The sequence below is a fragment of the Anabrus simplex genome, chromosome 8 (assembly GCF_040414725.1).
Source record: "Anabrus simplex isolate iqAnaSimp1 chromosome 8, ASM4041472v1, whole genome shotgun sequence".
NCBI classification, from domain to species: domain Eukaryota; kingdom Metazoa; phylum Arthropoda; class Insecta; order Orthoptera; family Tettigoniidae; genus Anabrus; species Anabrus simplex.
This window is the reverse complement of record NC_090272.1, coordinates 38,651,329-38,675,410: the sequence shown is the minus strand read 5'-3', so window position 1 is coordinate 38,675,410 and position 24,082 is coordinate 38,651,329. Positions and strand designations below refer to the sequence as shown.

General features: G+C 38.6%; 1 protein-coding gene across 8 annotated transcripts in view; it reads left to right on the top strand.

Moving 5' to 3' along the window:
* The window catches only part of HDAC6 (histone deacetylase 6), a 458,923-nt gene that overhangs the window by 57,428 nt on the left and 377,413 nt on the right, over positions 1-24,082 (top strand). The window lies entirely within an intron of this gene.

The following is a 24,082-nucleotide window of genomic DNA, read 5'->3' as shown; positions in this document are numbered from 1 at the left end:
GCCCCTCTTAAGTGTGTTAAGGACCTGCTGAAACACATCATGAAGATAACTGGTACATATATACAGACATGGGAAGAATGTGGTGTGAACCATTCACTGTGGCGGAACACTACATCCACCGCTGTCAGCTTGCTTGAAAGAGAACGCCGCAGACATCAAGAGGCCAAGCGACAAACAAGAAAACTGTGTCAATTACAACCCCGCCCTCCTCCATCCATTCAGTATGATTTGTGTGGGCGTATGTTTTATGCCAGGATTGGTCTGTTTAGTCATCTTAAACACATCCATAAACTTGAACTGATCAGTGTATACAGGAAGAAGTTATATATACTCAGATCAAGTTACAGCTGACGACGACATCCATGGTGGTGATAATAATGGGGACAGTGCAATGCATCATTCTGGCACAGATATTTCTTATTATAACTCTGGGAGAGAAAAGGGCTAGGACAGGAAAGGAAACAACCATGGCATTCATTGAGGTACAGCTACAACATTTGTCTTGTATAAAGATGAGAAACCACTGAAAACCATTTTGCTTGCTTGTTGTTGTTAAGAAACCATTTTCAGGGCTGCTGACAGTGGGATTCAAACTCACTATCTCCCTAATGCAAGCTGGCTCACTAAAGATAGCTGCTAAGTGCGGCCAGTATCCGGTATTCGGGAGATAGTAGGTTCGAACCCCACTGTCAGCAGCCCTGAAGATGGTTTTCCGTGATTTCCCATTTTCACACCAGGCAAATGCTGGGGCTGTACCTTAATTAAGGCCACGGCCACTTCCTTCCAACTCCTAGCTCTTCCCTGTCCCTTCGTCGCCATAAGACCTATCCGTGTCAGTGCGACGTAAAGCAACTAGCAAAAAAAAAAAATATATATATATATATAGAGCTTTATGTGGGATAAGTCGGTCCTGGGGCCTATTCCATAAACGAACTTTGCACCTTTTCACTTTGCACTTTTCAGTTCAGATTTTGTTCCACCATCACTTTTCAGATTTAGCTTGCAAAGTGAAAAGTGAAAAGTTAGGAATCTTTTCACTTTTCAAGCCTGTTATGTTCCTCCATTGGTACAGAAATGCAAAGTGCAAAGTAATGAAGTGAAAAGTTTTCCGAAATTTTGCAAAGAGATGATTTACTTTTCAGTTGTTAATTAACAGGTACGAACACTAGTTTCTCGGCCTAGAATTTGGTTTAGTGATATAAACATGTTACGACGAGAGCTTTTGTTATCATCAAGTGAGGACAGTGATGAAGAATCCAACAAGAGAACATACAAAGACAGGATTAATTTTCATAACCGCACTTCGACGGAATTTCACGAGTGTTTTCGTGTTACCCCATTACAGACTGACTATATTCTTGAAATGATTGGTCATTTATTGAAACCTGCAACAAAAAGAAGTCAATCCCTTTCCGAAAAGGAACAAATTCTGATACGCTTACTACATTGGTTAGGAAATGGTGCCCAGCTGCATGGTGTGGCAGCAATGCATGGGACATCAAAATCAACTGTTTGCAGAACTGTTACTAAAGTCGTAGATGCTATAGTACATGTAATATTTCCTAACATTGTACGTTGGCCTGATAATCCACATAATATAGCGACAGAATTTCTAATGAAGGGTGGCTTTCCTTCTGTGTGTGGATGTGTGATGGTACTATCGTTCATATTGATGCTCCTACTGAGCACGAGGAGGTTTATGTTGATAGACATGGGCATCATTCTCTTAATATTATGGTGATTAGTGGCGCAGACTTGACCTTCTACAGTGCTAATGCTAGTTGGCCGGGTAGCGTGACGATTCCAGGGTCTTAAGAAACACTGGCGTATGTAGACGTTTTGACTCACGTTGGAGGCCGTTCCCAGGAGCAGTTATATTAGGTGACAGTGCCTATGGACTAAAAGAGTGGCTAATACCCCCTCTTAATAGAAATCCTGGTGATGCTGTTGAGCAACGATTTAACAAGGCACATAAATCGACACGGCGTATTGTTGAGAACAGAATCGGAATTTTAAAGGAACATTTTTCCCTGCTTAAACCACTTACGATTATGTCCAACAAAAGCGGGAAAGGTGGTCTTAGCGTGTATTGCATTGCATAATATTGCACGTAAGGTTGGAAGAGAAAATGAAGACGACTTACTTACCTTAATGGATGAAAATGAAGACCCCAATCCTGGAAACGATGAGGCACCCAGTTTAGACGCCGTTGCTAAACTCAATTCGTTGTTGAGATATTTTACTGATAATATCTGTTTCTATACTAATAACATTCATTTTTTATTTACTATACTATATTTCTACTAATCTACATACAATAAACATGTTACTATGGAATTTAAGTTCAAATCAATCACTCGGTACTTTCATTGGCTATGTATTCGTCTGTATTAGAGACAAAATTCTGCGAAGCAGAAGCTGCAATATCACTAGTAAATTCTGAAGGTGGTATTTCCAATTCCCTTTCCAACTTCAGAGTTTGCAACTTCCTGTGGTAAATTTCCACACAGAGAAGTTCCTGCCTCAGTTTTTTGTCACTATATCTTCTTCAATGTTAGCAATAAGACGTGGGGAATTCGACAGCTTCCTTTTCTTTCTCCTCGATGTATTTTGTAGGTTTTCGAGGTTTTCGCCACTGGGAAGTTCAGCATGAGTCGGTATTGGCTCCACGGTCGCTTGATCTTCCATGTAGCTTTCAGGAAGATTCCACCTGTCTAAAATGGCCGAATCTTTCTGCAGGGTGCAAAGATAGCAGCATCCACCTCATCCAATTGTTTATCTTTCCCACCTTCACTTCCAGTTTTCTTGGCATTATCTCTTTTTGCCTAAAAGCAAGAATTTAATGCTTCAGACGTGATATATAGGTAAGAGGAAATCATTACATATATTCTTCAATCACTTCTACATTACAATTTTATGTAACATACTGCATCGACATATGCGAGGTTATGATATAGATGTTGATTCCCATAGGGAATCTGAAATATTTGTCCTGAATGAGCAAATTTATAATACCAATATAAATGGTCCGTTATTGGACATTATAAATTTTCCAGCTAGCTCATTCTTGGTTGCCAGCGTTTCGCCCTCGTGTGCTAGGGTGGGCTCATCAGTTGGTACCTAGCACACCTACCAATACGCTGGCTAGTGCATACCGTGGAGGCCACTGCGTAGGCTAACTGGAGCCACCGGCAGTGCCAATGCACTAAGAGACTTTGTCTCATCACTAAAAATTGATGCCTGCTTGGCCATCAGATGATATAGATGTTGATTCCCATAGGGAATCTGAAATATTTGTCCTGAATGAGCAAATTTAATACCAATATAAATGGTCCGTTATTGGACATTATAAATTTTCCAGCTAGCTCATTCTTGGTTGCCAGCGTTTCGCTCTCGTGTGCTAGGGTGGGCTCATCAGTTGGTACCTAGCACACCTACCAATACGCTGGCTAGTGCATACCGTGGAGGCCACTGCGTAGGCTAACTGGAGCCACCGGCAGTGCCAATGCACTAAGAGACTTTGTCTCATCACTAAAAATTGATGCCTGCTTGGCCATCAGATGATATAGATGTTGATTCCCATAGGGAATCTGAAATATTTGTCCTGAATGAGCAAATTTATAATACCAATATAAATGGTCCGTTATTGGACATTATAAATTTTCCAGCTAGCTCATTCTTGGTTGCCAGCGTTTCGCCCTCGTGTGCTAGGGTGGGCTCATCAGTTGGTACCTAGCACACCTACCTATACGCTGGCTGGTGCATACCGTGTAGGCCACTGCGTAGGCTAACTGGAGCCACCGGCAGTGCCAATGCACTAAGAGACTTTGTCTCATCACTAAAAATTGATGCCTGCTTGGCCTTCAGATGATATAGATGTTGATTCCCATAGGGAATCTGAAATATTTGTCCTGAATGAGCAAATTTATAATATATCATCTGATGGCCAAGCAGGCATCAATTTTTAGTGATGAGACAAAGTCTCTTAGTGCATTGGCACTGCCGGTGGCTCCAGTTAGCCTACGCAGTGGCCTCCACGGTATGCACTAGCCAGCGTATTGGTAAGTGTGCTAGGTACCAACTGATGAGCCCACCCTAGCACACGAGGGCGAAACGCTGGCAACCAAGAATGAGCTAGCTGGAAAATTTATAATGTCCAATAACGGACCATTTATATTGGTATTATAAATTTGCTCATTCAGGACAAATATTTCAGATTCCCTATGGGAATCAACATCTATATCATCTGATGGCCAAGCAGGCATCAATTTTTAGTGATGAGACAAAGTCTCTTAGTGCATTGGCACTGCCGGTGGCTCCAGTTAGCCTACGCAGTGGCCTCCACGGTATGCACTAGCCAGTGTATTGGTAGGTGTGCTAAGTACCAACTGATGAGCCCACCCTAGCACACGAGGGCGAAATGCTGGCAACCAAGAATGAGCTAGCTGGAAAATTTATAATGTCCAATAACGGACCATTTATATTGGTATTATATGTGAGGTTATACGAATTGATTTAAGCAATATATTCTCGATTAATGCATTTAATGAAAACGTAAATATTTACCTACTAGTGCACGACATTTCCATAATCCAAATAGATTATCCCTCGCATACCTCCAAGATTTTTCGGCTCCAGCTAACTGCAAAGACTGAGCTTCTTTTAGAACTTCAGTCCAAGCGGATCGCTTGTCATCATGTGATAGGTTATTTTATAAGTTGCCAAAAGGAATGTCCCGTTTCTCCTTGACAACTTCTAACACCGCTAGCTTCTTGTAATTTTCTTTCTTTCCCATGATCAAAACTTTAAAACTGCCGGCACCACAATTATCGTCACATTCACCGCGAAAAATTAAGTATTAAAATCATGGAGTATTATACAGTTTGACCATGGAATAAACATGATCGGTTCACTCATACGCAAAGACTTTTCACTTTGCAAAGGAATTGAAAAGTAATATCTAGATCATGGTGGAACAGAAAGACTTTGCAAGAATTGAAAAGTGAAAAGTGCAAAGTTGCAAAGTGCGTTCGTGGAACAGGCCCCTGTCCTAACATACAGCTTGAAATCTCTCATTCTGAACGAAAACTATTAAGTATTACTGTAAATACCCAAAGATGGGTAACCATACCATCTTTATAGTAGTGGAAAATGTTTGGAGAGGGTATAATGTAGTAGCATTATTCAAATCTTGGTCAGTACACAAGAGATTTCTAAAATGAAAACTGGAGACCGTGCTGCCCAAGGAACCATTTTGACATCACAAAGGCTGTGTAGTTGTGGTGGTGGTGATTATTGTTTTAGGAGGAAGTACAACTAGGCAACCATACTTTAACATGAATCAGAGGGAAAATTGGAAGAGGACTGTCACATCAAAAAATGTAGGTATTGGCAAAAGAAAGTCAAGGGCTGTGAAGAGTGTGAAAATGAAGGACTCCCTAGGAATACTGTGGGGCTACAGGTGATAAATCTCATATTTGCTGTTCCATATTGACGCCATTATCATATAATAATCTCCAAAGGAAATAATTCTGGTTCCACCGTATTCAGTACTAACCAGATTCTTAAAATGTTTAACTTACTTTATAAAAGATAATTGATACCTGATTAACACGCGAGAGGTCGCGCCCGTTTTAGAACGCGAGAAGTCGTGCGAAGGCAAATTGCTTACAATTAATATTTTAATGAGCTGCTATTTTCCTTTTGCAGTGAATGCTCTGATAAAAATTTAAATATATACTGGTACCCTGTTTAACTGTCTTTCAACTAGTACTAACATAATTACCCAGTAACAATATTTTCTCAAATTAATGAATTTTTTTAGAAAATCTTGTAAGATTACGGGAGTTTTAAAGAGCGTGAGAAGTCGCGCGTGAGCAAATTGCCTCAATGTTTGCATTTGTACATTTCAATGAACGACTTGGTCACAATTCAAGATAAAACTACAGCACCACACATCACTGAAAGCCACCATAAACCTCATGAACTTTACTTAAGAAACCTTCTTGGAAATGCAGTCATGTAAGAATGCACTACGCGAGGGGTTGCACGAAGGCAGTTTGCCACGGCAGATGTGAGAGTGAAAGAAAACTTAAACTACTCTGGAATGCAGCAGGCAATACACTGATGATAATCAACGTCAGGCGAGAGAGAGGGAGGGGAGGGATGAAACGAGTGCCCTAAGCCCTACAGCGGCTAGCAGTGAAATTAAACAAATATTTAAAAAGTGCGGCAAACTGCAGCGGGCGTGACCTCTCGCGTGTTAAGAACTTTTTTTAAAATCATCGGACATTGAACATAAAAATTTTCAGAGCTTTGCTGCTATCGAAGTCAGTCGGAACCCTTGACAGTGCCGAACATCGGGACCATCACATGCTCCTGGACCATGGCCTACAAGCCCAGAAAATACTTACATGATCAATATTATTCATTCAATACCTTAAAAATAAATGTTCACTTACAGGGTAAGGCACAACAATGAGATCTATGACCATCAAGAAGACATAGTTACATCCATGAGGAAGAGGCGATTGACTTTCTATGGTCATTTGACTCATATGAGTACTTACAGACTTACCAGCAAGATCTTTACCACTACAGGCAGAGGGAAAGCATCCAAAAATAAATGGATCACCACAGTGAAGTCCGACTTAGAACAGCTGGGGATTTCAGAACAAACCATACAGGATCTTGTATTATTCTGGCAATTGACCTTTCAAGGTGTCTTTCCAGAGTCTCTTGCCAGCAGACAGAGTACAGGCACCACCCGACCGAAGTGGACCGAGGAAAGGAAACAAGCACACAGCCGGAAGATGAAAGCTTTCTGGGCGAAGAAAAAACAGAATTTCCATACAAGGAGTCGAAATGAGCCCCGTGGTCCACAGTAGGCCCAAACGACAAGAAGAAGAAGAAGAAGAAGAAGAAGAAGAAGAAGAAGAAGAAGAAGAAATGTTCACTGGAAAATCCATCTACATGAAATATTCTTCTTAGACTAAACTGTCCCAATAAAATACAGTATTGATTAGAAGAATGAAATTTAAACAGTTACATTAAAAACAGTGTCCACTAAAAGCTGCTGTGAATCGTTGGAATGGATATTATCTTCTTATTCTCTTATGTTAAAGGCTCACCAAAACATTGAAAAATCTCTTTTCCAATTAAAAATGTAGAGATAACACTGCCAACACAGATCAACATAAACACTATGCGAATAAAACTATTAGTACTCATAAAAGAAATATAAAAGAAGAAAAGAGAAGCAAAGAAACAATATGAGGATATGTAGTCAAAAACAAAGTGAAAACTATAGGTCAATTGAATGAAAACTTGCTCCATGTTGTCATGTTACTGTTAACCTGCTCATGTGTACACTGTAACAAACCTGTAAGACTGCCAAAATAGGTGAGCTGCTTGTATCGGATTGTGGAGGGAGGGATAGAAGGTGTGGTGTTGGTGGGGTAACTGTAGGAGACACGATGTAGTTTGGAGGCAGTCTTTTTCTTTTGTTTCTTAAAAATTTCAAATAACTTCTCTAAAAGCACATTGGTTTGCTCCAATATTTAATTGAGATTGAAATTAGAATTATACCTTTGATCTAATTGAACAAATATATTCTCATAAATATTGAGTAAATTGCCCTTCTCCGCTCTGTGCAAGATTACTAAATCTTTGTCAGTAGATGTAAACTGATGCTTAAAATCTATCATGGTCTCGCCCATAGTTGAAAACCTGTTATGCTTTGAATTATTAACATGCTCTTGATATCTTATTTGAAGATTCCTGCATGTTTGACCAATATAACTTGAATTACAATTGTTACACTTCAACTTATGAATGAACACCTGAATTAGAGAAAATATTATTTAATGAGCCATAGGATAACATGATACAGTTGGGATGGACTACAAAAGACTGTAATTTATTATGTCATCTCAGATGAAGAAAGGAGCAGAATGGTAACAGATGTCAGAGTAATACCCAGCGAGATTCTTGACAGTGACCACCGCCTATTAGCAGCGGACCTTAGAAACCTCTATGTGCCAAAAGTATACAACAGGAAAATGCAAAAAATCAAAGTATGGGAACCCCAGAAAACAGATAAGAGAACTGAGTATCAGAACCAGATAAAAACCCTGTTACCAAGATATGAAAGGAAAAATGGAGAGGCAGAATGGACCAGACTAAGGGACACGTTGGTTAAGGAAGCAACTGAAGTTTGTGGAAAGACAAGTATGAAAACAAGGGAGAAAGAAACACCTTGGTGGAATGAAAGAGTGAGAGCAGCAATCAGGGAAAGAAATCTCGTTCTGGGTGAGTTGGCCGTGCGGTTAGGAGCTCGCAGTTGTGAGCTCGTGTCCGGGACATAGTGGGTTTGAACCCCACTGTCGGCAGCCCTGAAGATGTTTTTCCGTGGTTTCCCATTTTCACACCAGGCAAATGCCAGGGCTGTACCTTAATAAGGCCACGGCTGCTTCCTTTCCATTCCTAGGTCTTTCCTGTTCCATCGTCGCCAGAGGACCTATCTGTGTTGGTGTGACGTAAAGCACAAAAAAAAAAAAAAAAAAAAAATCTTGTGCGGAGAGAAAGGGATCGGGAGAAAAATAAACCGGATCTTACTAGAGACAAGGCAAAGATCAGAAACCTTGAACATACTTACTTACTTACTTACTTACTTACTTACTTACTTACTTACTTACTGGTCGGTGCTACAGTCCTTGTAGGTCCTTGGCCTCCTTTATCACCTGCCTCCATTCATCTCGGTCCTCAGCTTTTCTTCTCCAACGTTTAACTCCTAACTTTCTAAGGTCATCCTCAACATCATCAATCCATCTTTTCCTGGGTCTTCCTCTCCTCCTCCTTCCATCAAGTTTCCCTATAAACACCTTTTTTACGGTGCAGGTTTCTGCCATTCTCTGAACATGACCGGCCCACCTAATTCTTCCCTGCTTAATTTTAGCAACAATATCTGGCTGGCCAAACAGTCCTTGCAGCTCTACATTTGTCCTCATTCTCCACCCATCCTGCTCTCTTACTGCACCGAATATCTTTCTCAATATCTTCCTTTCCCACCGTAACAGCCACTGTTCTTCTCTGGCGGTCATCACCCAGCATTCTGAGCCATACATAACTATTGGTCTTAGTACTGTTGTGTATATTTTAATTTTTGTATTCCTGCTGACATTCCTGGATTTAAACATATTTTGCAAGGCGTAAAAGCATCGGTTTCCACTTGTTATCCTCTCCTGTATTTCCACGGAGGTTTTATTGTTCTCTGTTATTATAGAGCCTAGATATTTGAAAGATGTGACTCTTTGATATTCCTTCCCATTTAATCTTACTGGGGTCCTTCCTCTTACTCCCTCTGTATCTCCCATCTTCATATATTTTGTTTTGTTTATATTCACTTCTAGTCCTAGGTCCCGTGCTTTCCCTTCTAATACTGAGTAGCTCTCTTCAAGAGCTCTTTCATTTCTTGCAATTATTGCTACATCATCAGCATATGCTATCACTTGTACTAATCTGTTCAAAATGGTTCCCCCTGGGTTGATGGGCAATTCACGGATTACTTTTTCCAATGCTAGGTTAAAAAGCAGTGTGGAAAGTACATCTTCCTGTCTTAGTCCTCTCTCCACTAAAAACTCCTCCGACAGATCTTGCTCCACTCTCACCTTGCATACCGTTGTTTTCAAAGTCATTTCTGTTAATCTAATCAATTTCCTTGGGATTCCAAATTCTTTCATAATCTTGTAAATTTTACCCTTATCTAGACTGTCATATGCCTGTTTAAAATCAACATACAGCTGATGTAGCTGTTTGTCATATTCATAAAATTTCTCTAGCACTTGTCGTAATATAAATATCTGATCCAGAGTAGAGCGATGTTTTCTATAACCTGCTTGGTAATCCCCTAATATTCTTTCCATCCATAATTCCAATCTTAAGGCTAGTACCTTACCAAAAACCTTGTACGTTCCATCCAGCAAGGTGATCCCTCGATAATTTCCACATACTGCCTTATCTCCCTTTTTATGTAATGGGTAAATTATACCCAATGTCCAATCCTTGGGTATTTCCTCCTTTGTCCAAACCTCCTTAATCAATTCATAAACAGCCATTTCTATTCCCTCTCCCCCCCATATCTCAACAGCTCTGACTCCATTCCATCTTCACCTGGGGCTCTATTATTCTTTAATGCATTAATTGCAGCTTTGACCTCTTCTAAGTCTGGCTCTTTTACTGATTCCTCTTCCAATTCTCTTTCTTCCCCATCAACATTTATATTTTCCTCTCTATCATCTTCATTATTTCCATTGAGTAACTCGTAAAAATACTCCTGCCATCTTCCAAGCACTTTGCTTTTATCACCCAGAAGGTTTCCATCTTTATCCTTGAAGAAAACAGCTCTTGGTTGAAACCCTCTCTTAATGTCTTTTGTTCTTTCATAGAACTTTCGTACCTCGTTTCTATCCTTCATTTCATCCAGTTCTTCGATTCTCTTTCTTTCAAAAGCTCTTTTCTTATATTTACATATCTTATCTGCTCTTCTTCGTTTCTCTCTATACTCTTCTACTGTTTGTCTTGTTCTCCTTTGAAGCATTCTGTTCCTAGCATCATTCCTCTCTTGGATTAATGTTGAACATTCCTCATCAAACCATTCTGCTCTCTTTACCAATTTCTTCTTTCCCAGGGTACTATCTGCAACTTCACTGATAGTTGTTTTCAGTATCTCCCATTTATCTTCCACTTCTCCTTTCTCCCATAATATCCTTTTTATTGCCAAAGATTCAGCTATTTTCTTTTTGTATTTCTCTTGCAATTCCTCATTTTTTAGTCCTTCAATATTGTGCTTTGCCTTTCTTGTTACTTTTTCCGTTCTTGCCAAATCTATTTTTTGTCTGTAAGAAACCTTGAACAGTTATACCGAAACAAGAAACTGGATGTTATAAGAACAGTTTCAGAAGGAAAGACCAAGGCATGGAATATATTCACTCAGAAACTGGAGGAAGACACCACAGGCAATAAGAAACTACTGTATAGTGTTATCAGAAGTAAAAAGAAGCCATTGTATACCGTAAAGGCACTTGAAGATGAAAATGGAAATCTGGTTAGGACAGAAAGTGACATGAGAGAAGTCCTGAAGAACCATTTTGACCACTTACTGAATAGACCAGTTCAAGAACAAAATACAGAACTGGAAATGCAAGCTTCCAATAAATTGCAAGAAAATGGACTCCCTATTCACATTATTGTTCGAATTGTTGAAGAAATCAAATGATCCTTAATAAACTTAAGTAATCAAGTTTTCTCGGAAAAATTGCACAGAGTAGTGCTAAAAACTCCAGTCTCCGCAAACTTAAAAACATTTCTGGTGTTATCCAAGGCAAAGACAAATCTATACTAGAAGTCTCTGATTTCATCAAGTTGGCATATGCTTTGATTGTGGCATGTGATGTGGAGATAGTGTTAGCAAAAATAGGTGCAAGTTTGTGTTTCAAAACCTATTACATCATGCAGTGATTTAAGTGTAATGAAGAAGTTTTAATTTCATTGCCAAACCGGAGCTTTTTATAGTGGTACAGTATGTAATTCTTTTTTATTTTGGGGGGTCTAAAGTGTAACATTCATTTCTTACAATATAAACCGCTAATTGATATCAGATATATTTGTTTTTAATGCATATTTCAAAATTTTTAGTGCATATTTTGACACTTTTTAGTGCATATTTGCATACATATTTTGGCGTTTTAAAGTGCATATTCATCTGAAGCCTGGTTATGAGTACTCTGAATCAGAATAAAGAATCTCTTTCAGACTAACTCTTCCTAAGTATTTATGTTTTCGTTATTCACCTTTTTCTACTTCGCTGAAATAAAAATCCTGTTCCGTTCCATCACTCTACCTTTTCATAATGAGGTGCTTGGATAAACCCAGACTGACAAGTTTTCTATTCTGTATTCTTCTTTCGCATGTGACCTTTTTTTTTTTTTTTTTTTTACCTCTGTATTCATTGCCATAGTTTTATCCAAGATTAAAGCCCCTCTTTGTACTTAGGTAGGCTGAGTTGAAATGTCCCAGAAAATGCTGTCTGATTCCAACCACTAATATACATAATTTTAACAAATAAATACCCAAAATGCCTCATGTAATTATTATAATCCAAATATGTATATTACAGTATTAAAAATTAATTCTGACATACATATAACATGATTGCCTCTATATTTTATAACATAATACAGTTACACATTAATAATATAAAACAAACTAGACTGCCGTGCGTGTAACATGGTACATGTTGCATCACAAAACAATTCTTTTTTTTTTTCATTCTAGCAGTGAGTGTGCATGAATGCAGTGTCGGCCGTACTTATATTGTGAATATGAAAAATAATGAATAAGAAAGAAAGAAGGAACAAACAAATGACATAGTAAAGAGAAACATTAAACTTTACAAAAAAAGGGCAACATTTTTGTATCTATTTCAATAGCAGGAACAGAACAATCATCAACAAAAACAAGCTATGAAACAATGCTGCTGACACGGGATAAACTGAAGATATCTACCAGCAAGGCAGGACACAAATTCTAGAGAACGATGCTCTTGAAAAGGATGCTAAAGAGGGAATGTATGAGCCTGATTATAACAAACAGGGATCTGAATGTAGCTGTAGGATTTCTATTGAATATTCAGATTCACGATCTATTCACCCACCATCTCCCGAATACTGGATACTTGACGTAGATGATATAGATGTTGATTCCTGTAGGGAACCTGAAATATTTGTCCTGAATGAGTAAATTTATAATACCATTTTTTATGGTATTACTGGATACTTGCCGCACTTATGCGACTGCAGCTATCGAGCTCGGTAAAATCATTGTTTGGAGTCCATCGACTTACAGTTGCCTCATGACAAAAGCGAACATATATGAGGCTGACAAAATGTGCAACCCGTTTCATTCCTTTCAGTTCTCGCTAAGGAATATTCAGCTGTTTATTGCAGAGGACAACGTATTACTGTTAAGGAGAATATGACTAAAAATTTAGAAGCCAACCCTTCAAAGAAAAAGGAAATGAAACAATTAGAGAGTAAAAACCTAGTTTTTAAAGGAAAAGACCTGAGCCATTTAGTTACCAATAAAACCGACATTCTTTGAATTGTTTGGGATCCATGATGTGAGAGATTACTACAGTTATTTTCTAAGAAGCCATTTGAAGGCTCTTCAGGTGATCAATGATACCGCAGAAAGAGGAATTGCTCTGACAAAAAAAATTAACAAATCAGTCAGGGACGAACAACTAAAACAATTCTTGTTGGGGGTAGTCGAGCATCATATAAAAGCAGTCACAAAGCAAACAAAAGAAGGGATTGCATTGTTCAAAGTTGATTAATATAACGCAAGTTTTGCCTGTCATACCAGCTATTAATCTTAGTATCTTGTTATAAAATTATTTTAAGTTTGTGATTTCTAGTTTTCCCAATGAAAATAATTAACATTGAAAAACTTATTTTTTTGGGCCTACTTTTACAAAACTGATCAAAGTATGCAACATTTAAATACAGTATTATCCAATCGTCTTGAAATTTGGCATGTATATCTTTTAAATCACTGAAACTCGGGGCATAAGCAAAGTTTGCAAGAATTTTATATTTTAATTTTTTTTTTTTTTTTTTTTGGCGCATTGTTCTTGGCCTTGCACACAGCGTGCACATGTTTGACCCAATTAATTGAAGGAACAAGAATCCACCTGATCGATACTTTCACTTTTATTTAGCCTTAGGCTATTTCAATAGACATTAAATTAAAAGTTCAGAACATGTTTCGAATGCATTGCATTCATCATCAGCTGCTTACATTTGGCAAAAGTAAAATTAGCTAAGAACAGTCTCTCAATTTTCTTAAAACCTTAAAAACAAGTGTTAGTAGTGCGTGTGTGAATGGATGTGAGGGGGGGGGATGCATTGAAGGCGATTGTTAGTTAAACTATGACTTATTATTAAAAATCTTAATGTTAAAAACACTGATGGACTAAAATATAGTTCACTATAAGTCTTGTGAATTTTCCGTAAGTTCGTTGATTACTGAAGAACTTGTATGCACTATGTGAAGTATTTCTGTTGAGCTATTGGTAAAAAGTTTCCTTAAGAAGGAATCCGGTGTTTTCACATCTCTTATCTCCTGTTGGGTGGAGAGGTGTGACTTGTTTCGAATATGAAGTTTGCTATTTGTAGTTTGAATTGAAAAAAGTTGGATCATCTGTATCACGACCTGTAACCGGCAGGAAAAATGCGGCTATTAGTTGGAGCCTCTCCACCCAACAGGAGATAAGAGACGTGAAAACACCGGATGCCTTCTTAAGGAAACTTTTTACCAATAGCTCAACAGAAATACTTCACATAGTGCATACAAGTTCTTCAGTAATCAACGAACTTATGGAAAATTCACAAGACTTATAGTGAACTATATTTTAATCCATCAGTGTTTTTAACATTAAGATTTTTAATAATAAGTCATAGTTTAACTAACAATCGCCTTCAATGCATCCCTCTACCCTCCCCCCCCCCCCCCCCCACATCCATTCACACACGCATTACTAACACTTGTTTTTAAGGTTTTAAGAAAATTGAGAGACTGTTCTTAGCTAATTTTACTTTTGCCAAATGTAAGCAGCTGATGATGAATGCAATGCATTCGAAACATGTTCTGAACTTTTAATTTAATGTCTATTGAAATAGCCTAAGGCTAAATAAAAGTGAAAGTATCGATCAGGTGGATTCTTGTTCCTTCAATTAATTGGATCATATAGTCAATACGGATATGAAGTGGATAGTATGTAACACGTGTTTGACCTCGCAAGCATCGGTCGCCAGTCTGAATCTTGGCTGTTAACATGGCGTGACTGTTACATTGCAACACCGTATTTTTTTGTGTGAAATTTTTTTAAGTACGAGTCGGCTTAACAGGTATGGGATGCATTTGTTCAGCAATTTCCTAGTGAAGTGCCACCTTCACGAGCACAGATTCACCTAATTGTTAATAAATTTGAAACTAGCGGCTCAGTGCTCAATAGAAACCATGCTCACACACAAACAGTTTTAAGAGAGGAAAAGCTAGATGACATTGGTGCAAATCTTGAATGGTCACCGAATAAATCACTCGCAAAATTAGCACAATTAGTGGTTTCGGTTTCTTCTGCACACGGAGCTACTAAGCTGTTACGCATCAAACCATACAGGTTTATACGGGCCCATTGTTTAAAACCTGCTGATCCAGCCACAAGAGTGGTATCTCGCATCATTGAATGTTCGTTTATTTGACCCACAACTTGTGTTCTTTTTGGAACTGAAAGAAAACATTAGGAATGAAATCAGAAACATTACAGTGGCAGAACTCATGTCGGCCAGAATGTTGTTACCAGTTACAATACCTGCTGTATAACCCAGGAAGGATGACACTTTCAGCATCCTTTATAAGGTAAGATTTCATATAAGATTGTATACTGTACATGCTTAAAGTAAGGTGGCCATGCGCTACATAAATTCGGCTGAGGGAGCTGCTGTAGCGCAGAGTACAAGCTCAGTAAAGTCTGTCAAAAGAAGCAGCTCCTTCTCTTCCCTTCCCGCTCCTCTTCAGCATTCCACTAATTTACTAGCTATCAATTAACATGTAAATGGGTCTGCCAGCAGGCTTTGCCTTATGTTTCAAGTGCCAAATTGATTTGAGGTAGTTATAAATCGTGTACTACGGCAATGACCCACAGCAGTCACAAACAATGAAACTGACGCATCTCATGTTCCCTCCAGAATTAAAACTTATCGCTTATGATAATCTGTACCCAAATTACAAGATTCTAACTCAGGTGCGTAAGATGTAATGACTGCTGCATATGATAACCTAGTGCTCTGTATATCACTGATGGTGGTTACAATAATTCCTTTGTTTACGTTGTTTTTACCCTCTAGATTCAGTTGATGCTTCCAATACTTTGCCCGTATTTGTGCATTGGAGTCTGATTGACATATAAACATCATAACCTAAATTTTGACAAAAATATTGTTTACGATACTTTGCCTTTCCAGGGACAATATTAATCTCCATACCTTTAGAATGTATGGCCATTCACTCCAACAGATTATTCCTTCCATGACTGGATCTGTAGCCTCATGTCCTGGAACTCCAGAGCTGTCCTCGGTTTGACCACCCTGTAAAGATGTCTCTAAATTTGTGACGTACTATGTCATTGCACATATCTCCATCCTCTCTTGTGCCTGACACCCCCAAACAGCGCTGATGCAAAGTGCCATCCAACCTGATGCGTTTAATAATATTTATCGAGCCACTCCCACATAGCCCAATGGACCGACGGTAGTTGGTGTGCGACTGAACTGAGACAGTCCACAGTTTACCCCTCACTTACAACACTGGCACAATAAATATACTCTAAAAAATTCACAAATATAGGACTGGCAGCACGATACACTGACAACAGTCATGGTCCACAATTAATGAGTGCAGAATGAGAGTCACAGTCAGAATAAGTATCCACAGAACAAAATGAGTAACGTCATGAGCAGGCCTTGGATAATTATGCATTTGCATATTTGGAGTAGGTTTATCTTTACAGTGCATATTTTGGGGTTTTCCTCCTGTTAGGGCATATTTCAGAAATATTTTTGTCTTGAGTGTAGACATCAGCTTCTGCTGGACACTATTGGAAAATTAGAAAAATTGACATGTATTTGAGATAACTGAAGTGTTAAGGTGACATTCTGGAGATAAAAAGATATTTTTACCTAATGCATGGATTTTCACGAAACTTTGTGGGAATGTCACCTACATAAAATTAGGGATCACAGAAATTTCATTCATGTACAATTAATAGTTATTCCAAAAAATGTTTTTGAATTAAAAAAAATTGAATTCCATTTTTTAAAATGAAATTTAATTAACGTGTTAATGTAAATTTGTAATTATGTAGATAATACGTCTTTTAAAAATGCTACGTATTGATTTTTCTGTACATAATTTATATAAGGAGATATATCGTACTAAAATTTGTGTAAATTTTAAGTTCTAAAATTTAGAAAATCTCTACTACTTCAGAAAATTCTGCAATCAAAAATTCCATACACCGGTTTCTTAACCCTAGAACCGGTAGTTGAAATACCTCTAACTGGTGGGTGTGCACCACAAATTTGCAGTACCTGATGTATGTCACTTTGACAGATGTATTATTCACAGAATATGCACGTATAATATACCAAAACATTCAGCATGAACTGGACTATTTGAAAAGTGGTTTGCATTTACCCTCTATGTAATATTATTTTTATTTTCTGCCCTGGTAAATGCCCTCTCAAAAAATCGAGAAATATTTTTTACTTACACATCAAATATAAATGACGAATCTTTTTTTTCATAAAATTTTTAAAATATACATTTTATAGAGAAATTAATTCTGATTATAGGCATGCAAATTTTAAGTGAATAGTGTTAATACTTAAGGAATTATTCAATAAAAAGTACGGTATTTGATAGAGCTCTAACCGGTCGGCTTTCATAACCTACATGAGGTGGCACAACACATCCATTCTGCTGGAGTATGCCTTGAATTTACAGATGCATTTAATTCTATTACAATATCTTCATCATTTAAATCCGAAAATGTAGCCATCGTGTGTGCATAACACACAGTAAACAATGAAAGCAAGTCGCAACAAAATCAACACGTGTTTCAAAGCTGTGAGAATTGCGATCTTCAATTGTTTCAAAGATATCGCACATAAATGGATACATTTAACAACGAAACATTCCACATTCCAAGGAGAAAACATGCCTGGTGAATGCTGCCAACTAACAGAAATATTCACAACTTCTTCCAGCTGTATTTACTGGTAAAGTGGACCTGACGATCTATCGTCAGCGGCGGTTGAGACAGGCGCACACCTGCCGATCTGTCGTCAGCTACCGGTTCGAGGGTTAATATAGCTGTGATACATATACCAATGGTTCATGTTTGTGGGTTACTGTAGTCACGTCCTAGTTCGTGAACCATGGGCAATGGCTGATTGGCCTAGTAAGTGGTCCCGAGAGTCGGGATACCAGTTTACTATGGAATGGGAGTGGGCATCTCGGACATATTCTGAGTTGTGGCCCTCCTTGTGCTCAGGCGGCTAGGAGTATACAATTCACTGGTGGTCCATAACGCGTTAGAGGAGAGATCCTCACTTGGACTATCTGCAAGTAGGGTAGCATCCTGCTTCATGAATTTACCGAGCTCAGAACATTTTAAGCAAGCCTCGGACCTATGGGAGTAATGGATTCCCACTCCCATTTGACAGGCGAGGGACTCCTTGGTGAAAGAAATGTAATTCGATGGGGAGCTATCAATATTAATGGGGCTTATGGAAGAAAGAAGGTAGATCTGGCTGAGTCAGCAAAAAGGATGCATCTGGATGTGCTAGGAGTAGGTGATATTTGGGTAAGGGGAGATAATGAGGAAGACATAGGAGATTATAAAAGTGTACTTGACGGGTGTTAGAAAGGGAAGGGCAGAGTCTGGGGTAGGGCTCTTTATCAGGAATACCATTGCACGCAACATAGTTTTTGTTAGGCACGTAAATGAGCGAATGATGTGGGTGGATTTGTCAGTGGGAGGAATTAGGACAAGGATTGTGTCTGTGTATTCACCATGTGAGGGTGCAGATGAGGATGAAGTTGACAAGTTTCATGAAGCATTGAGTGACATCATGGTCAGGGTCAACAGCAAGGATAGAATAGTGCTAATGGGCGATTTCAATGCGAGAGTTGGGAATAGAACTGAAGGATACGAAAGGGTGATTGGTAAATGTGGGGAAGATATGGAAGCTAATGGGAATGGGAAGCGTTTACTGGACTTCTGGGCTAGTATGGGTTTAGCTGTTACGAATACATTCTTCAAGCATAAGGTTATTTACCGCTACACATGGGAGGCTAGGGGTACCAGATCCATAATAGACTATATCTTAACAGACTTTGAATTCAGGAAATCTGTTAGGAATGTACAAGTTTTTCGCGGATGTTTTGATGATACAGACCACTATCTGATCTGTAGTGAACTAAGTATCTCTAGGCCTAGGGTAGATAAAGTGAAATCTGTCTGCAATCGAATAAGGGTAGAAAATCTGTAGGATGAGGAAATTAGAAGTACATGGATATGATTAGTGAGAAGCTTCGAACAGTAGACAGTAAGCAGGTTCGTTATATAGAAAGTGAATGGGTGGCATACAGGGATGCTGTAGTAGAAACAGCAAGGGAATGCCTAGGAACAACTGTGTGTAAAGATGGGAAAAAGCGAACATCTTGGTGGAATGATGAAGTGAGAGCAGCCTGTAAACATAAAAAGAAGACCTATCAGAAATGGCCACAAGCAAGGGCCGAGGCAGACAGGGATTTGTACGTAGATGAAAGAAACAGAGCAAAACAAATAGTTGTTGAATCCAAAAAGAAGTCGTGGGAAGATTTTGGTAATAACCTGGAAAGGCTAGGTCAAGCAGCAGGGAAACCTTTCTGGACAGTAATAAAGAATCTTAGGAAGGGAGGGAAAAAGGAAATGAACAGTGTTTTGAGTAATTCAGGTGAACTCATAATAGATCCCAGGGAATCACTGGAGAGGTGGAGGGAATATTTTGAACATCTTCTAAATGTAAAAGGAAATCATCCTGGTGGTGTTGCAAACAGCCAAGCTCATGGGGAGGAGGAAAATGATATTGGTGAAATTATGCTTGAGGAAGTGGAAAGGATGGTAAAAAAACTCCATTGTCATAAGGCAGCTGGAATAGATGAAATTAGACCTGAAATTGTGAAGTATAGTGGGAAGGCAGGGATGAAATGGCTTCATAGAGTAGTAAAATTAGCGTGGAGTGTTGGTAAGGTACCTTCAGATTGGACAAAAGCAGTAATTGCACCTATCTATAAGCAAGGGAACAGGAAGGATTGCAACAACTATCGAGGTATCTCATTGATTAGTATACCGGGCAAAGTATTCACTGACACCTTGGAAGGGAGGGTGCGATCAGTCGTTGAGAGGAAGTTGGATGAAAACCAGAGTGGTTTCAGACCACAGAGAGGCTGTCAGGATCAGATTTTCAGTATGCGCCAGGTAATTGAAACAAAGGGTACCGAGGGAAAAGATGTTCACTATACTGGGGGACTATGGAATTAAAGGTAGATTATTAAAATCAATCAAAGGCATTTATGTTGACAATTGGGCTTCATTGGGAATTGATGGTAGAATGAGTTCTTGGTTTAGGGTACTTACAGGGGTTAGACAAGGCTGTAATCTTTCACCTTTGCTGTTCATAGTTTACATGGATCATCTGCTGAAAGGTATAAAATGGCAGGGAGGGATTCACTTAGGTGGAAATGTAGTAAGCAGTTTGGCCTATGCTGAAGACTTGGTCTTAATGGCAGATTGTGCCGAAAGCCTGCAGTCTAATATCTTGGAAGTTGAAAATAGGTGCAATGAGTATGGTATGAAAATTAGCCTCTCGAAGACTAAATTGATGTCAGTAGGTAAGAAATTCAACAGAATTGAATGTCAGATAGGTGATACAAAGCTAGAACAGGTTGATAATTTCAAGTATTTAGGTTGTATGTTCTCCCAGGATGGTAATATAGTGAGATTGAATCAAGATGTAGTAAAGGTAACGCAGTGAGCTCGCAGTTGCGATCAGCAGTATTCTGTAAGAAGGAAGTTAGCTCCCAGACGAAACTATCTTTACATTGGTCTGTTTTCAGACCAACTTTGCTTTACGGGAGCGAAAGCTGGGTGGACTCAGGATATCTTATTCATAAGTTAGAAGTAACAGGCATGAAAGTAGCAAGAATGATTGCTGGTACAAACAGGTGGGAAAAATGTCAGGAGGGTACAGTACTCGGAATGAGGAGATAAAGGCTAATTTAGGAATGAGCTCGAGATGAAGCTGTACGCATAAACCGGCTTCGGTGGTGGGGTCATGTGAGGCGAATGGAGGAGGATAGGTTACCTAGGAGAATAATGGACTCTGCTATGGAGGGTAAGAGAAGTAGAGGGAGACCAAGACGACGGTGGTTCGACTCGGTTTCTAACGATTTAAAGATAAGAGGTATGGAACTAAATGAGGCCACAACACTAGTTGCAAATCGAGGATTGTGGTGACGTCTAGTAAATTCTCAGAGGCTTGCAGACTGAACACTGAAAGGCATAACAGTCTATAATGATAATGTATGTATGTATGTATGTATACCATACAAATTTTGTTACAATTGGTTGAATGTTATAGGAGAAAAATGGAATTTAAGTGTAAAAATTATAATTGGTGGGAAAATTAAATAAAATTTCAAGTAACATTTTCTTCCTGATTCAATACCTAAAAGTCACCAGATCCATATGCTTTTCCTTCCCTTCCTTTCCTAGCAGCTTCTGTACGAATACTGGTAACTCTGCAAGCTTGTTTCTTCTTGTTCTCCTTCTTCAAAGAACGAAAAATGATTCACCTGCATTTTGTTTTTCACAATGCTACCTTTCCTGAGTCGAAGTTATGGGGATTGTAGTTCCTGTCATGTCATGATTGTTGGGTATAGGTGCAGGACTTACATGGCTTAAAGTTGATGAGACACTTTCCTGATGAGAACAATCTGATTCCGATAACATTTCATGACCTCTGTCCCTGATTTCTTCAATGGAGACACCCGTCCAGTAAGAGCTGATCCCCATTCTCTTTCCTATCAAAAGTTCAGCAATTCGTCACTTATCTAAGGCTGATTTATGTTTACACATATTGTTTATTCCCTTGAATACCAGCTGTCAATTATTACAGCACACTGTCTTTCAATAATAACAGTATCTTGATACGCAACTACATGATGTTACTTGTGCGCGTACTTTATAAAAGTAAACAGACTGGCTACCAACCAAAGAACCCACAAAAAAGATTAAACATACAAAAATAACAAAACTTATAGTAGTCGGCACTATTGTAGTACCATCAGGAATACCAATACAACCAGTGACAGTCGAGTACTGAGATATTAGTCCGTAACAGGCTTTATAAATGCAGAAATATGGTAGATCTTACAGCTTGAGTCTATAAATATATTGGGAGAAAAAGGGGGGGGGGGGGCTTTTGGCTCATCCCATAGGTGCATAATTGCAAAGAACAGGCATATTTGATTGAATGGAAACATGACAATGACATCATTACCTAACAAAGCAGTTCAGTCACAGCCATCTTGATATAGAAGCCTTCTACCAAGAGCTGTGACGTCACGTGTCGTGCTAATTCGACGCCATAGGGTGTAATTCCTATACTACTGATACAATACTTTTTATCACAATATGACAAAATAAATGCAATAATAATACTATAAACACATACACTGAAGAAACGCTATCGAAAGCAACTTCATACAAATACACAAATATATGAATTCAAATTACATACTCTAAAATATTCGAATGAAGACTCTTCATCTGGACTGTATACGTGATGTTCACTAGGCGAATTGTTCTCTTTCAAAATAGTCATTATTTTATGCTTGTTTAAGCACATGAGATGTTAATAATTTTTTAATAACTGTTACCAAAAGCACTTCCGAAAATGTGACAAATCTTGGACACATAATCTAGAGTTCAGCTCATATTATTTAACTTGTTGACTGTATACAGTGATGTAGAAGAGTTGCTGAAAGCATTCAAATGACTTAGTAAATACTCAAATGTTGAACATGATGTTCATAGCAGACTATATCCTAAAATCCAACTATATCATTTAGAAAGTATCTTGCAACCATTTAAGCATACTTTGAAAATTGTTATACCGAGCTCGATAGCTGCAGTCGCTTAAGTGCTGCCAGTATCCAGTATTTGGGAGATAGTGGGTTCGTACCCCACTGTCGGCAGCCCTGAAAATGGTTTTCGTGGTTTCCCATTTTCACACCAGGCTGTACCTTAATTAAGGCCACGGCCACTTCGTTTCCACTCCTAGCCCCTTCCTGTCCCATTGTCGCCATAAGACCAGTCTGTGTCGGTGCGACATAAAGTAACTTGTAAAAAGAAAATTGTTATAGACACCTTGAATGTTGAAATATCTCCGGTTTGAATTTTGTAAAATAAAACAATATCCACATCAATTTTGGTTGAAAATTCATGTGCATTTGGGTTTGTTAATTTACCCAACAAGTCGTCATAATTTGATATCTTGTCTCCTTCACACCATGTCTTGAAGGTTAGTTCATCATTGTGCAGTATAACCTCTTTCCGTTCTTCTGGTGATTTGACAGGGGTTGGTTGTGACAGGCAGCTGCCCAGAAAATAATGTTGACACAGCATCGTCAGTTAATTTTGGTTTTCCCCTGGGCGCAGCTAAAACGGAACCATTTGGCGTTTTGCAGTGTCTATCCGAATTACACGATTTTCAGAAAAAATGTCTAATACAGACACAGGAATATTTACATGGTTCAAAATTAGCCCGGTGTATAGCATGAATTTACTTATCTCTCTTCTCCTTATCACTAGGAAACACAAATATCGACATAGCCGCTTCATTGTTTGAATGGTAATTACACGTAAAACCAAGCACACTATACGTTCCTTCCATATTGTAGAGAAGCCTACACTACATTAACACATGATAATGATAATAATTAAATAATACATTTTAAAGCACGTTAGACAATTCAGTGGGTTCACATAACCTAGTACTGTATATAATCTATTAATACTTGCAAACATCAGGCTGCTCAAACTATAGTAGTAAACACACATCATTGCTGAAAACACAAGTTTTACTGATGCCTTTTTGTACAGTTATCACTTGAAAACACCAATGATCACCTTTAATAATGAAATAACAACAGCGTACTACCAAACCAACATGAAAACAAGACTCATGCCTCCATATCGAAGCACTAAAAGTGTGACGTCATCCCTGTGAACTACCTATTGAGTTGACTATGGTTCAGTCACGCCCATTTCTGCTGTGTGCAGACTGACAAACAAAGCGTTATTAAAGTGATAAATTGTTTGAATTCAACGAAATAACTTTGTGGCATGAAAGAA